This window comes from Branchiostoma lanceolatum, chromosome 9, assembly GCF_035083965.1.
Source record: "Branchiostoma lanceolatum isolate klBraLanc5 chromosome 9, klBraLanc5.hap2, whole genome shotgun sequence".
In the NCBI taxonomy this organism is placed as follows: Eukaryota; Metazoa; Chordata; class Leptocardii; order Amphioxiformes; family Branchiostomatidae; genus Branchiostoma; species Branchiostoma lanceolatum.
In genome coordinates this window covers 6,063,654-6,076,542 of record NC_089730.1, presented here as the reverse complement: position 1 = coordinate 6,076,542, position 12,889 = coordinate 6,063,654, and the positions used below count along the sequence as shown (strand labels likewise).

General features: G+C 37.7%; 1 protein-coding gene across 1 annotated transcript in view; it reads left to right on the top strand.

The window, feature by feature from the left end:
• Positions 1-12,889, top strand: part of LOC136442159 (perlucin-like protein) — a 51,675-nt gene that overhangs the window by 35,966 nt on the left and 2,820 nt on the right. The gene's annotated exons all lie outside the window — the stretch shown is intronic.

Sequence of the window (12,889 nt, the reverse complement as noted above, 5' to 3'; positions counted from 1 at the left end):
ATATATATCAAACAACAGTTATAGATATATCTACGCTTAGATACTTAAGTTAAGGTAGCGTTCAAAATCATGTATCTTGACATTCTGTATATGGGTCTATATGTGGTCGTTTCAGTTTATGAGCGATGTGTCAAATAACAGTCCTGAATATATCTTAGCACTTTTCACGTTCAAGCTTATATTTTCAAAGGTACCTTGACCAGACCATGTAAAGCAATATTGTACCTTGTACGATCGATTTTTGTTACGCCTATAGCTCTTTCAAATATGTATTGTGCTCCTATACGTTTGTTTCATACCTGAAATAAAGAAAGAAAGAAAGAAAGAAAAAAGACTTTTTAAAGCAACATATATCAAATCAATTCACAATCATGTATCTATACCATCGGCATACAAATATGTACATACTGCATATAAGAATCTATATGCTTGCTTTTGTTCCTCAGTGATGTGTTAAAATGTCTTTGTCAAATATCAGTCTTGATTATATCTTAGCATATTTCACGTTCAATCTTGTATATTCAAAGATAACTTGACCAAACAACGAATACGTAATATTGTAGCATTAACATCAAATATTGTAAAGACAACAGATAACAAATCAATTCACACACATATAGCTTTAAATTCTGCATACAAGTATAAGCAATTTGAATATGAGTATCTATATGGTTGTGTATGTTTTTCGTTGCTGTTAACAACACAGTTTATGACAGATTGTAGACTTAGCCACATTTTGTTCGAATTATATATATTTTCAAGAAATAAAAACCTATATTTACGGTTAACAAGCTTCGTAGTCATTTTCTTCTTACACAGAGGCATACCCGAAGCAACATTAACTACAGTTAGTTTTCTATTGAACCATCTGAAATTATATTTCCTTCATTAACATATTTCTTCAGTATTTTGATATATAACCTAGTTAGGGACTGTACGAAATATGTACAAAGGGACAACAGTTTTGTCCAGTGATTTACCCTAAACTTTAGGTACAGCCTCATGCTATAGATTGAGGATACTGTTCTCGTCGTGCTTAGGTCGTTCGCTTGCCGTAAACGTTGGAGAACTTACTGAAAATTGTCTTTTGATGTGTACCGCATTTGGATAAATCTTTCTTGTATTTGCTTTCACTGCCGAATTTTACGAGGAAGGTGTGGACATCATGACCTGTGTTGTCAATGTTTACCTACTGTTACGAATGCGCCCTTAACAATTTCGTCTGAAACGTTAACGTTGGCAGTGACCATGACTCTTGCCTTCTGACTAAGGTCTACCATTCACAGGCCCCTATACTTCCTATTGTAAACATATACGGAAACGGTTGTCAAAAGTCATGTACTTAAAGTTTACATGGAAAACTCACATTGGCAGCGTAGTCAGACCTTTCAAGTGTCGATCTTATGAGTAACGCCGTTTTTTCACCGGCGCAACGTGGTTAAATTGTATCAAAACATGGTGAGATAACCTTTTACCTCCCTACTCAGGAACGGAAAACATCCAATCAGGGCCTGACCTTTCCTATAGTTGTTGAGGGGTAGCAGAACACAGTTTTCGGCCTATGGTGGACCCCAAAGTGACCCACATCGACGTGGATGAAATCATAGTTGGTTACCCTACAAAATCACGACAAACGAATGTGTTGAAGTCGAGAGTACGATCTACAAAATAAGTGAAAACCAAAAAAAGGTTATGGTTTTATAACAATTTGACGGCCACTTTGATATGGGGTCATGCGGGGTCATGCGGAAGTGAAACCAACTCACCTCGGCAGGCAGCTGCAAAGGTCACGCGCATTCCTACGCCGGGAAAACTTCACAATCTCATTCCTACGATCTAAAAGCCCACTTATTATACTACCATACAGTAAAGCTCGTACCTCGCTGGCATTCACTTTAATGTTCATACATACGGTTCAAGATTTAGAGCGCACTATTTCCTGACCGCTACGTCACAGACTCCGGGGGTCGCGGCGAAATACTGTGTACTCATACCTATAAGCTCCGTCCCAGCGGGACTGTAGTTTGGCCTGTGGTAGTGAGTTCACCAGAGACTATCAATCTAATTTACACAGGCCAGGTGTCAAGCAGATGTTGTCCATGAATATAGGTCGACAAAATGTACTTAAACGCAATTATAAACAAGCCTATTTCACCACTTAATTACACACTGATTACAATGTCATACGTCTATATTTGTTAATCATCACTGCAATAACCTCCCTGTCCAAAGCAATGCAAATTCATCAAACCCTACCCGACTTATTCGCCGCCAAAGGTAACATCAAAAATGCCCGCTGCAGCTCTAAGCAAGACACTAGGGGGTCTAAACTTACATCACTTACTCCCTGCCCCAAGAGCTGTACACCACTTAAAAATCATTACCATAGCACTTGCATAAAACTTGACTACAAGCTTTCGGCGGATTAATGAACTTTCCTCATTTATTATGCAAATTATTGTCTTATTATGTTTAGCCATAAGTATGGCTAAACATATTGTTTTCTCTCATGTTTCTTCTTCTTCTTCTTCTCCTGTCAAATCTTCAAATCGATTCATCTCTGTCATTTTTTGACCAAATGACCTGAAATTTGGTACAGAGGTAATGTAGGCAAAAACCAATGTGCGTTCTTTTCCTTGTTTTGATATTGATCTTGAAAGTGATTTTATCGAGGTTTTTAAGCTATTTTTAGCATATCTTGGCCTCCTGCGCCCTGGTATTTCAACCGAATGACCTGAAATTTGCTGTATATGTGGCTTGAACAAATATTTAAAGGACTACATTCCCATTTTTGGCATACATATATTCAAAACGATTTATTTTGGGCTTTCTTGACAATATTTGCCACTTCTGTCACTTTCAATACTACATATGACCTACAGGTCGTTGACCCCGAGTGCCTTGCACCTGGGCAAGCTGGAAGTTTGCTTACGAGGAGGAAAGACCGGACATAAACATTTAACGTGATTATCGGGAAAACACCATGTTCCCTTAAACTCAGTGGTTAAATTGCAGTTTAGGAAATTTTATAACAGAAAACAAGTTAAATCAATGATTTTGTGAATGTTTATTCTAGCATTAGTTATTCCAGATATTTTCAAACTCCAAATTCTTCAACACAACACGGGAGATCGTTTCTCCTCAGACTGGCGCGACACTCCTGTCAACACGCGTCTCCCGTGATGTGTAGCGTCCACCACCAGGCCTTCCTACATGTCCTACGTACGGGCGTATGGATCGTAGAATTCGGCAAAAAAGGAATGATTAGGCCAGTATAGTCAGTCCCCGGTAAGGTCAATGATTCGCCCCTTTGCGCTAGCTTGTAACGTTAAATGAATGTACCCTCTGGTGGCCAAACTTCACTGACAAACTTTCTCCCTATTATCATCATGAGCTTGCGTTAGTCTGGTACTAGTGACTATTATGTGCCGGGAATGTTTATCTATCGCACGCCTTGGAAGGAAGTTCAGCCATGATAAATGGTCGGCCGTTGCGAAAATTTGGAATCCCATGCTGTTGATTTTCGTGATTGAATCTGTAAGAAAATTTATTTTCATGTCGTTCATGTTTTTGGGACGGACGCCGGGACGGGGTGAATTTTTTCTATCATTTTCGTCCCGTTAGTAATGCAAATCGAATCGTGTTGCACAAGAGGCAAAACACTAAAAACGTGGGTCTTGTGGAGTGTTTTGGAGCGGGAAAATGCCGGATATTAGCGGTGCCGAACAGTGTACATCGTCGCGCGCGGGTGACGCTCCGTCAAAACAAATCCGCTGGTGGTCTAGCGCGGCCACCGAAAATAGGCAGAAACACACAGGAGGACTTAGCACCTTCGTTTATGAGGGCAATTGTGAAAATCTTTTGTTACAAATTGTTCGAACATTGAAACATTTGGATAGATGGTTTGAAACTGTTCTAAATAAAGAGATTTTTGTGTAGTTACGTTCGAAATGTTTCCAACGTATGTGAAATAAGTTCAAACATGTTATAAGTTTCAATGCTAATTGTTTGAACACTTTAGAACTATTGTGACTTAGACATTCTTTTAATCAAAATAGTTCAAACATATTACAAATATTATACTAAAACCCTCTCGGTGACTTTGAATTGACTCAAATATGTTGTTTTTGGTCATTTCCTTCGTCTCCTGTCAAATCTTCATATGTATACTATGGAAAACTTCATTCTTCCCTGTGGTTGATCTTTTTTAATTCAATTTTGAACTGGGTTGATTATGCGCAAGAGTGTAATTTTCAGCGGATATTTTTCGACTGGTTTACATGGAAATGGCACGGAATATCCCATTCTTGCAAGGGGAGGATTCTTTAATTATTTTTCAATTTTGAGCTGGAATGATTATGAAAAAGTCCATTTTTTAGCAGAAGTGTATTTGTTAATCAATTAGTGGATATGGTTGTGGACTGGTCCATATTGTGTTGAGGTGATACTGGAAGACTCAATTTTGGACTGGGGTGATTCATTTTTTTAGTGCAAGTATTTTAGAATGGTCCATTGTTATTTTGGGAGAGTCCATTTTTTGCATGGCGAGGAGTATGGCTAAACATGCTGTATTTGCTCGCAAATGTTGCCTTTCTAGTTTGCATTACAAGTATTCAATAATGTAAAGAAACACCGAAACTATCTACATGCCGTAGATTATGATAATCCGTCAATCCCTGCTGAAGTTATTCGTCTCCAAAGGTATTAACAAAAACGCCAATTACAGTTCCAAACGAGCAGCAAGGGGGCCTTAATTCACACCACTCACTTGCCGACCCAGAAGCTATATACTACCTAAAAATCATGAATCTGACGCCTCCAGAAAATTTGGCCTGAAACGTCGAAGGTCCCTTGCAGTACCTCATATACCCGCTAGGAGGCCCATTTACGAACTTGACCTTCCTCTTTGACCCCCCTAACTATCTACTAAATATTAGGCACAACCGTCAACAGCTCCTCGAGATATGTTGGAGACATACAAACTCTCAAACACACAAAGCCTGCTGCAGTACTGTAGGAAAGCGCAAGATGAATAATTTTTAAACTTGACCTCCGTTTCCACAATCTCTTCCGACCTACCAAAAATCATTAAGATCTATCATTGTTTCCGTCACTATTTTTGCCTACAAACAGGCACAGAAAAATTAAAAGCCCGCTGCAGTACTGTTGGAAAACGCCAGATGATTGATTTTTGAACTTGACCTTCCTTTGCACAACCACTACAAACCTACCAAATATCATGAAGATCCAACTAAGGTTACCAGAGTTATGCTCTTGACATACATACAGACCCACACAACAGCCGGCTCAACCAAAAACATAATCTACTCCGAGTTCCTCTCGGCGTAGATAATGACTGAACACACAGAATATGGCACAAATTACTAAACAAACAGAGTGATATTGGTAAACCTAACAACAGATTCCTAATTTTTGTTCTTTTACATCTTCTTCTATAACTTTGGAACTGACTTTGCCATTCTACAACATTAGTATGCATTTTCCGATATTTTTCTTCACAATTTACAACATTCATTTGATCATTTCGCATCTGCTTTGTACGTTTTATATATGGCAGCACATTCTTTTTTGGAAACGGATGAAAAAAAGACGCCATCCTTATACTAGTAATCAAATCAACATGGCCTTATGGCTGTGACCTTTTTGGGGGGTAAACAGACAAAAATTATGTTTCGCTGACATGTAACGTTAATCAGGTCAGCGTAGCCTTACTAGAAATGAGGAATTTGCCATTTGAAAAATGTAATTGTCTGATTTTGTTGATTCCCTAGAACAACTTAACTATGGTCTTGAATTGTTAAAAATGCCATGGCACCATGGTCATTTTTCAAATAGATGTACCTGAAATGGCATATGTTATCTTGTTTTTCCAGGTTGGCCAGCGTTTGGTGATTTGAAAAAGTGTTATCCCAAGGGTATTACCATGAACAAGTTGGTGGACCAGGAGGGTTTGCCTCCTTGGCTGAAGAAGTACCCCGACGCCTGTGCTACTCGTGTTAGTAGGGCTCTGACTCATTGTGGTAAGGTTTTCAAATGGATTAAAGTTACAGTTTTTCCAATTGGCAATTCGCAGAATGCAAGTATTGCTGGCTACGTGACTTTCAACTAGCAGTTCTGTTTTTACTACAAATTGTAATAACGGCCTAAAAAGTTTAAGGTTTAAAAGAAGCTATGGGTACATTGTCAGGATACATGTGCATTTGGTGTGTGGTTAGGTCCTGACCTATTAAAGAATTTATCTGTACTGCAGCGGAACTTACGTGTGGTCGCTGAATCTTTTGTTCTTAACATACTGTAGTAACCGGGTTATGATTTTGAAGCTTTTGGGCGAGGAAAGAAGTGGTACTCAACTGCCTATTTGGGCGTCTTAGCAGTTTCTTTTGAAGCAGTAGTGGTTTGTAGGAGAGTAATATTTATTTCATTTCATGTATCTGACTTGATTATTACAAGGTACATACTTATTTCCTTTTATTTAAATTTGTTTCATCTTATTCAAAATCTGACTTGATTATTACAAGGTACATATTTGTACCTTTACAAATGCATTGAAAATACAATCGTTGGGGACCGAGCAACAATGTGTACGTGACAGTCGTAAATCAGAAATATTTGCTGTGGTCTTAATGAACAAAGTAAATCTATCTAGTATCAGTACATGATTATAAAAAAACGCACAACATCTTTGAAAGGACATTTAAAGTCCGTAACAATTGGATGATATGTGTAATTGCCTCATCATATTTCATAATTCATGTATATCAGTTATTAACTACTACACGAAGACTCTTTTGCGTTTTCTTGCCTATGTCGGCCTTTTCTAAATAACAGCTTATTAACCAACTTCCAGGAAAGACACTAGTTGTGCCACCAGCTTGCAAAGGTAATTGGGCCAATGTGAGGGACAAAAACAAGAACCCATACTTCATCCGTGTTAATACTATGTGCTGCTACCTGGAGAAAACCATAGGCAAGCCTACCATCACTGGGAAAGACAAGGAGAAATACAAGGTATCAGAGCAGAAGATAAAAAAATTGAAGGCAGAGTAAAGACGCCGATATCACTAAATGATGATTTAAGGGGTGGCAAGGCGGTCTTGTTGTTGCCTTAGCATCTGAAGGTTCTGGGTTCGAATCCCTGGCAGGCCTCAGTGTTGAGCGCTTGGATAAGGCACTTTACATTTATTCCCTCACTTGACTTGGGTCAAATTTAGTAGATAGCTCTAGTTAGGGACGTACTCTCGGATTGGACGTAAAGCCGGAGGTTCCGTGTTTGAAGAGAGACACACCTGAGCATGTTCAAGATCCCACAACACTTGTCGAAAAGAGTAGGGGTCCTTCCCGGCGTGAGTGGTTCAAAACCTACAGTCTTATGGTCGCACCTGGGACAATTGCTGTCGTATTGAGGTCACCTGATTTACCGGTAGCACCGAATGACAGCCCCTTCAGACCTTTGCAAACTATCCCTGCCAGTTTAAAGCTCCTCCCAATTTAGCCCCGGCTACAAGGAGAGATTAGTAATTAAAAAAAGAAAATAATATCAGCAGCTACGGTACTTCTACTGAGGCTACCCATCATTGTTTTCCATTGTATTCGTTCCTTATTGCTGCAAGGGCACTCATTTATTCATTTAAAAAACTTAGAATTTGAGAAAAAACATATTGTTGAATATGGTATTGTCATGTAAAGATGTTGATCTAGGCAGGCCACTTTGAAAGGAGTGTTTCTAACGGACCCCTGTTTAAATGTTACTGTCCATAATGAATTTTTAGTAACTGTTGTAATAGAATCATACAACTTCATCTTAAAAAATCAGTACATCATTCTACTACACATAGTAGTACACAAAGACATACTATCTATACATTGTGTTTCATAACTGTCGAGTATTCTATGTATGAAAGACGACGCATATGATTGACAATTGATCACATCTCAGCACCGTTTCCACCACATTTGTATTCTGTACACTTGTCTATGACTATGCCTATTGTGGTTCCATTTCTTAATGGCTCTGTATTTTTCCAAAGCAATTTTATTCATCAAATGCTATCTGGTATCTCTATACAGGGTCACAAGGGCATCATTGTATTCAAGAACTGTAAATTCCCCAAAAGCGAGGCTAAAGGACATGTGGACCTGTGGGATGGTGCAGACTGCTGTGGTGAATGTACCTTTCCTCAATGCAAGGACGTCAGTCTTTACAAATGTGAATAACTGCAGAATGGGGGATAACAATCAGATTTTGATGAACTGAAAAAAGAATCACAATCATAAAAGGAGCATATACCTTTCAAAAGTCCCTATTAAAACAGTACACTGAAATTCAGCTGCTAATGTGCATCTTCTGGATAAAATGCAAATCATATACAAAACTATACTAATATTTTTACTCCCAGTAGTCAAATGATTTTGAACCAGGTGGAAATTCATCGTTTTGTTCAAAATGGTCTTACTTCCATAGCAGATATAATACATCATTATATATAATACATAATACACTGATATAATATCAAAAATTAACTTACTTTTACTCAAAGAAGGCCAGACATCAACAGCTTGATTGCTCTGATATGTTGTAAGCTGTAACTCGCCTTTGGAAAGAGTTAGAGCACAATTCTTGAAAATTGGAATAATAGACAACTTCAAACAAAATGTGATCCAACCAACCTGTCTTACCTTTTATTGAACATTTCTACAGGAAATAACTGTTTAAAAAGAAACCAATTCAAAAGTATTCAAAATAAGTTTCATCAAACATAAACATTCATCCAAAATATTTTTTTTGGCATCACATCAGGGGTGGGGCCTATCAATTCTGAGCCAAATGTCCCATGCTATGCAAGCTAGCTACTTAGTGCTGCTGACATATATCATATAAATGATATAAGCTTATCAATGTGAAACACTGGTCCTTTTAAGTCGCAGACTTTTTCAAATTAAGAGCACTGTGGCCAACATTCTCACTACTTTCCAATAGTATGATGTTGTGTAAAATACTGAATGCGAAAGTACAATATCATTCTTTAATTGAAGACTGCACATCTTAACAACATTAGCTTTTATTCGACCATAAGAAAAAAAGTCGTGTCATGTTTGGCGTTTAGATTTGAAGTGACCAAAGCATTATGTACTATTTCCTTTAAATGAGTCTGCACAATGGCACCGTGCAATAATATAAACATAACAAATACTTGCTCTTATCATCAGAATACATACATGTAGGGACTATTAGGCAAATAAATAATAATTTCATAGCAGTGCTTTATGCACTTGTCATTGTATTAACTGTCTGTCCAACAATGCAGTGAGGTTTTTGCCACAAGTGTGCATAAATGGTACAAAAAATTGAAGGATGCTTACATTTTTCACATAGCTATGGGTTAAAAACTGTTCTATCTTAAAAAGTACAATTATTGTTTCAAGATGAATCATACATGGACATGAGACTTGTTATTCAATGATTCAATATAATTGATTGATAATGAATTACTTTATCAACATTCAACCTAAGTTATGATGTGTCTCCTTGGTAATAATGACTAACCTGATTGATAAGTAACATACTTGATTACAGAAAACAATCACAGAAGAAAGTTGTGAATTAAAGATCAGAGAATGATGAAAAGGAGGTATAAAAACATTATCAATTATTCACCAAATAGAGACACAGAATATCAAATTATAAGATATGTTATTCAAAGGTGTATAGAAATAACTTAAGGTAATGGGATACAGAAACCATTAGTTAACAAGCTACACCTTGTCCATGCTGCATTACTTTTGAGATGTTGTATTATTTAAAACACCTGTATGCTTTTCTTCTGTTGCTACTGAAAGGGTGAAGATCTGGGAAAGAAATTGTCAATCTAGTACAATTGGCCACTTGCACCTGACGTAATGGATCACGTGACCTTGTCTACGCCGCCATATTGGGTGTCAGAACTGTGACCTCTGACCTGTGACGTCAATGAAAGTGGCCAATTGTGCTATGTCAAGTCTCTGATGAGATACTGTGACAAGTGTATATCAGAACATCAAAGTTATGACAGAGGAAGAGCTGTGACACTAAAACATCATTTTGGAGTAATACACATGGACATGACTTTTGAAGTAAACTTCCAGTCATTTGACATTTATTTGACAGGGGTGAATTGAACAAATTCATAACGTTAGGTGACGGTTTATTAATGTACCACTTATTGGTACCATATTGTTTTGATGCTAGCTGGGATTGCGGTTCTATCCTGAATAAAATATTCTTGAGATTGACAACTGTGGCTCATGTATTTAATGTTGTCTGACTAATAGAGGTGCAGTTTCGCATTTTTAACCAGGAACATACGTGGTTTTCGGTGCCTCAGTGGCTTTTTGGCACCAAAATGATTTTGCTCAAACTTCGAGTACAATACGATCTGTAATTTGTTGTAATCTGTATAATTGCAATATATGATGTTAGAAGATATATTCTACCAGTGTCCTGATGCATTTCATCTTACATTGTTATAAACTGTATCTGTTGGATCACTTTCGAAGAAAAAAAGGAAGTTCTGCTGCAGTACTAATTAAGGTCACATACCAGGGTGCCCAGAATCAACCTTGACTTTCGTCTTCCCAACACCTACCCACATACCAAATATCATCATAATCCATCCTGAGGATCTTGAGTTATGCTGACTACAATAGTCCTGAAATACACACACAGAGACACACGCACACAGACGCACACACAGACACACACACACAAACACACACAAACACACACAAAACTATATCTCCATTTTTCATAGAGATAACAAACGAAATTCCTACTTACCGACCCTATTTTTTCAGGACTGTAATTGGAAACACAATATTCCTTTTCTTATAGGCCTGAGCGATATGTCTAGACCCTTGGTTCGGGTTGTCTGTGGATAAAGGGTATACGTAGGGAAGGTCAAGAACGGTGAGTAACCTGCGAGAGGACAGTGACTGGAAAAAGATTAGAGACACCGCAATATCCGTCAAGTCGGTTCATTGAACCTACCCGCTACAACAGATTCACTTAGGTTTGTTGTCATACCCATTGAAGATCACTCGGCAAAGTGTTGACACTCTCAACAAATATGAGCTTCTTTTGTTGCCAGATAATGATACCAACAACATATAATACGTTGCATCAATGCGATGGATGGCTTTGATAAAGGTTTGCGTGCATGAAGATTGTTGTCGCATGCGTTTGTCTTCAAACGTCCGCTGGGCAAGAAAAATAATCAAAATTGGACGGAAAATATCAGATGATATTACCATATTACAGACCAAAAAAGATTTCTACAAATAATGAACTGCTACAAATGCGTGGAGGGTTTCCTGTGAGTAGTCTCTAGCTGGAAAGGCTAGGTGAATTCTGACATAATACAACACGACGTCGCACTATTGACCATAACTATTGACCATATTGTAATTTTAAGTGGTCCGCAACATCAGCTTGTCTGCATGGCGTTCCACTGTGTATTGTATTGTTGCAATCTTTGATAAAGTAAGATAAAGACCACAAATGTGTATTACAAGGTAACACAATTGTAATACTGAAAAAAATACGTGCTAAATGACATGTACACTTCAAGGACCTTGACTTATCTATTTGTCTGTGTTTCCATACGAGGTAGTACAGGACTCGCTAAATTTACATCAAGGCTTTAGCCAAATGTCGTATCAATATATACAGTACAGCTTTAATGGGCTATATGCGTGCACATGTACACAGCTTTAAAGGACTTTCACTCGACAAAAACAAAATTTAAAGGGCTTTGACCCCTTTGATAAGAAATTCACAATAAACTATATGGACCGAAATACCGTTATATAATATTTTGTAAATACGTTTTTTTGTGTGATAAGGCTTTGTGCAAATGCAGTCGACGTGGCCGGATGTTTATATTCTTCACCGGAAATGACGTCGTTATGAAGCAGCCGGTTGCCATGGAAACGGCAGATTTCAGCATGTGATTTTGAAAATTTGCAACGCTATTGGCTAGTTTTTTTCCCTACGGTATTGCTTCGTACCTGTGTATAAAGTAGAACCAGACCGCCGAGCATAAATCAAATCCAGATACCAAGGGATCATCAACATGTTCATGGTAGGTACTCGCAACCAAATTCTTCACGGATTTTGTTTTTTTCGACACAACTGTTTCTTTGCCCGTATGTCGCGATAACTTGATAGTATATAGCAACGAGAGAACAAGAATGTATTGTGAGTATGCTGAACTAATGTTAATCATTAAAAAAAGAAGTACAGAGACAAATTTGGGAGAACAAAAAATGTACAATGATTCATATGGATGTTGTAAACATTTGCCCATCCACAGCCTTTCAGAAAAGTTGGAATTGTACGACACATGGTACATGTATTTTGATTACAGAACATTTTTTTTTCTGTGAAACTTTTAAAGTTTACTGAAACGTTAGGAGATAGAATCCATTTGGATGTGCAGTTGAGAATCCAGTGTACATTACTAAAGCACCTGTAATGTTTACACGTCAACTGAACGATTTTTTCTATAATGTTTCTTTCTTTTCGGTGTTATATACGGAGGTATTTATTTCTAACGTTCAATGCTGATACGTCTAACTGGTATGTCCGGGACGTATATGTTGGAGATAAAATTATACCAGTGTTGTTAACGTGATATCGTGAGTTTTTGTGAACAACGATTGGGGGAATATTACTATTGCAAACTATAACGTTACCACGTAAGAAGATGGTAACTTCCTAACTGAAGCTCCTTCAAAACTAAAACCAAAACAGATTTATCAACGTTTAAATGTATGAAACGGTCGTGTGCCTTCTTACTGAAAGCTATAGCCATGGAATTCATCAATTCACGGT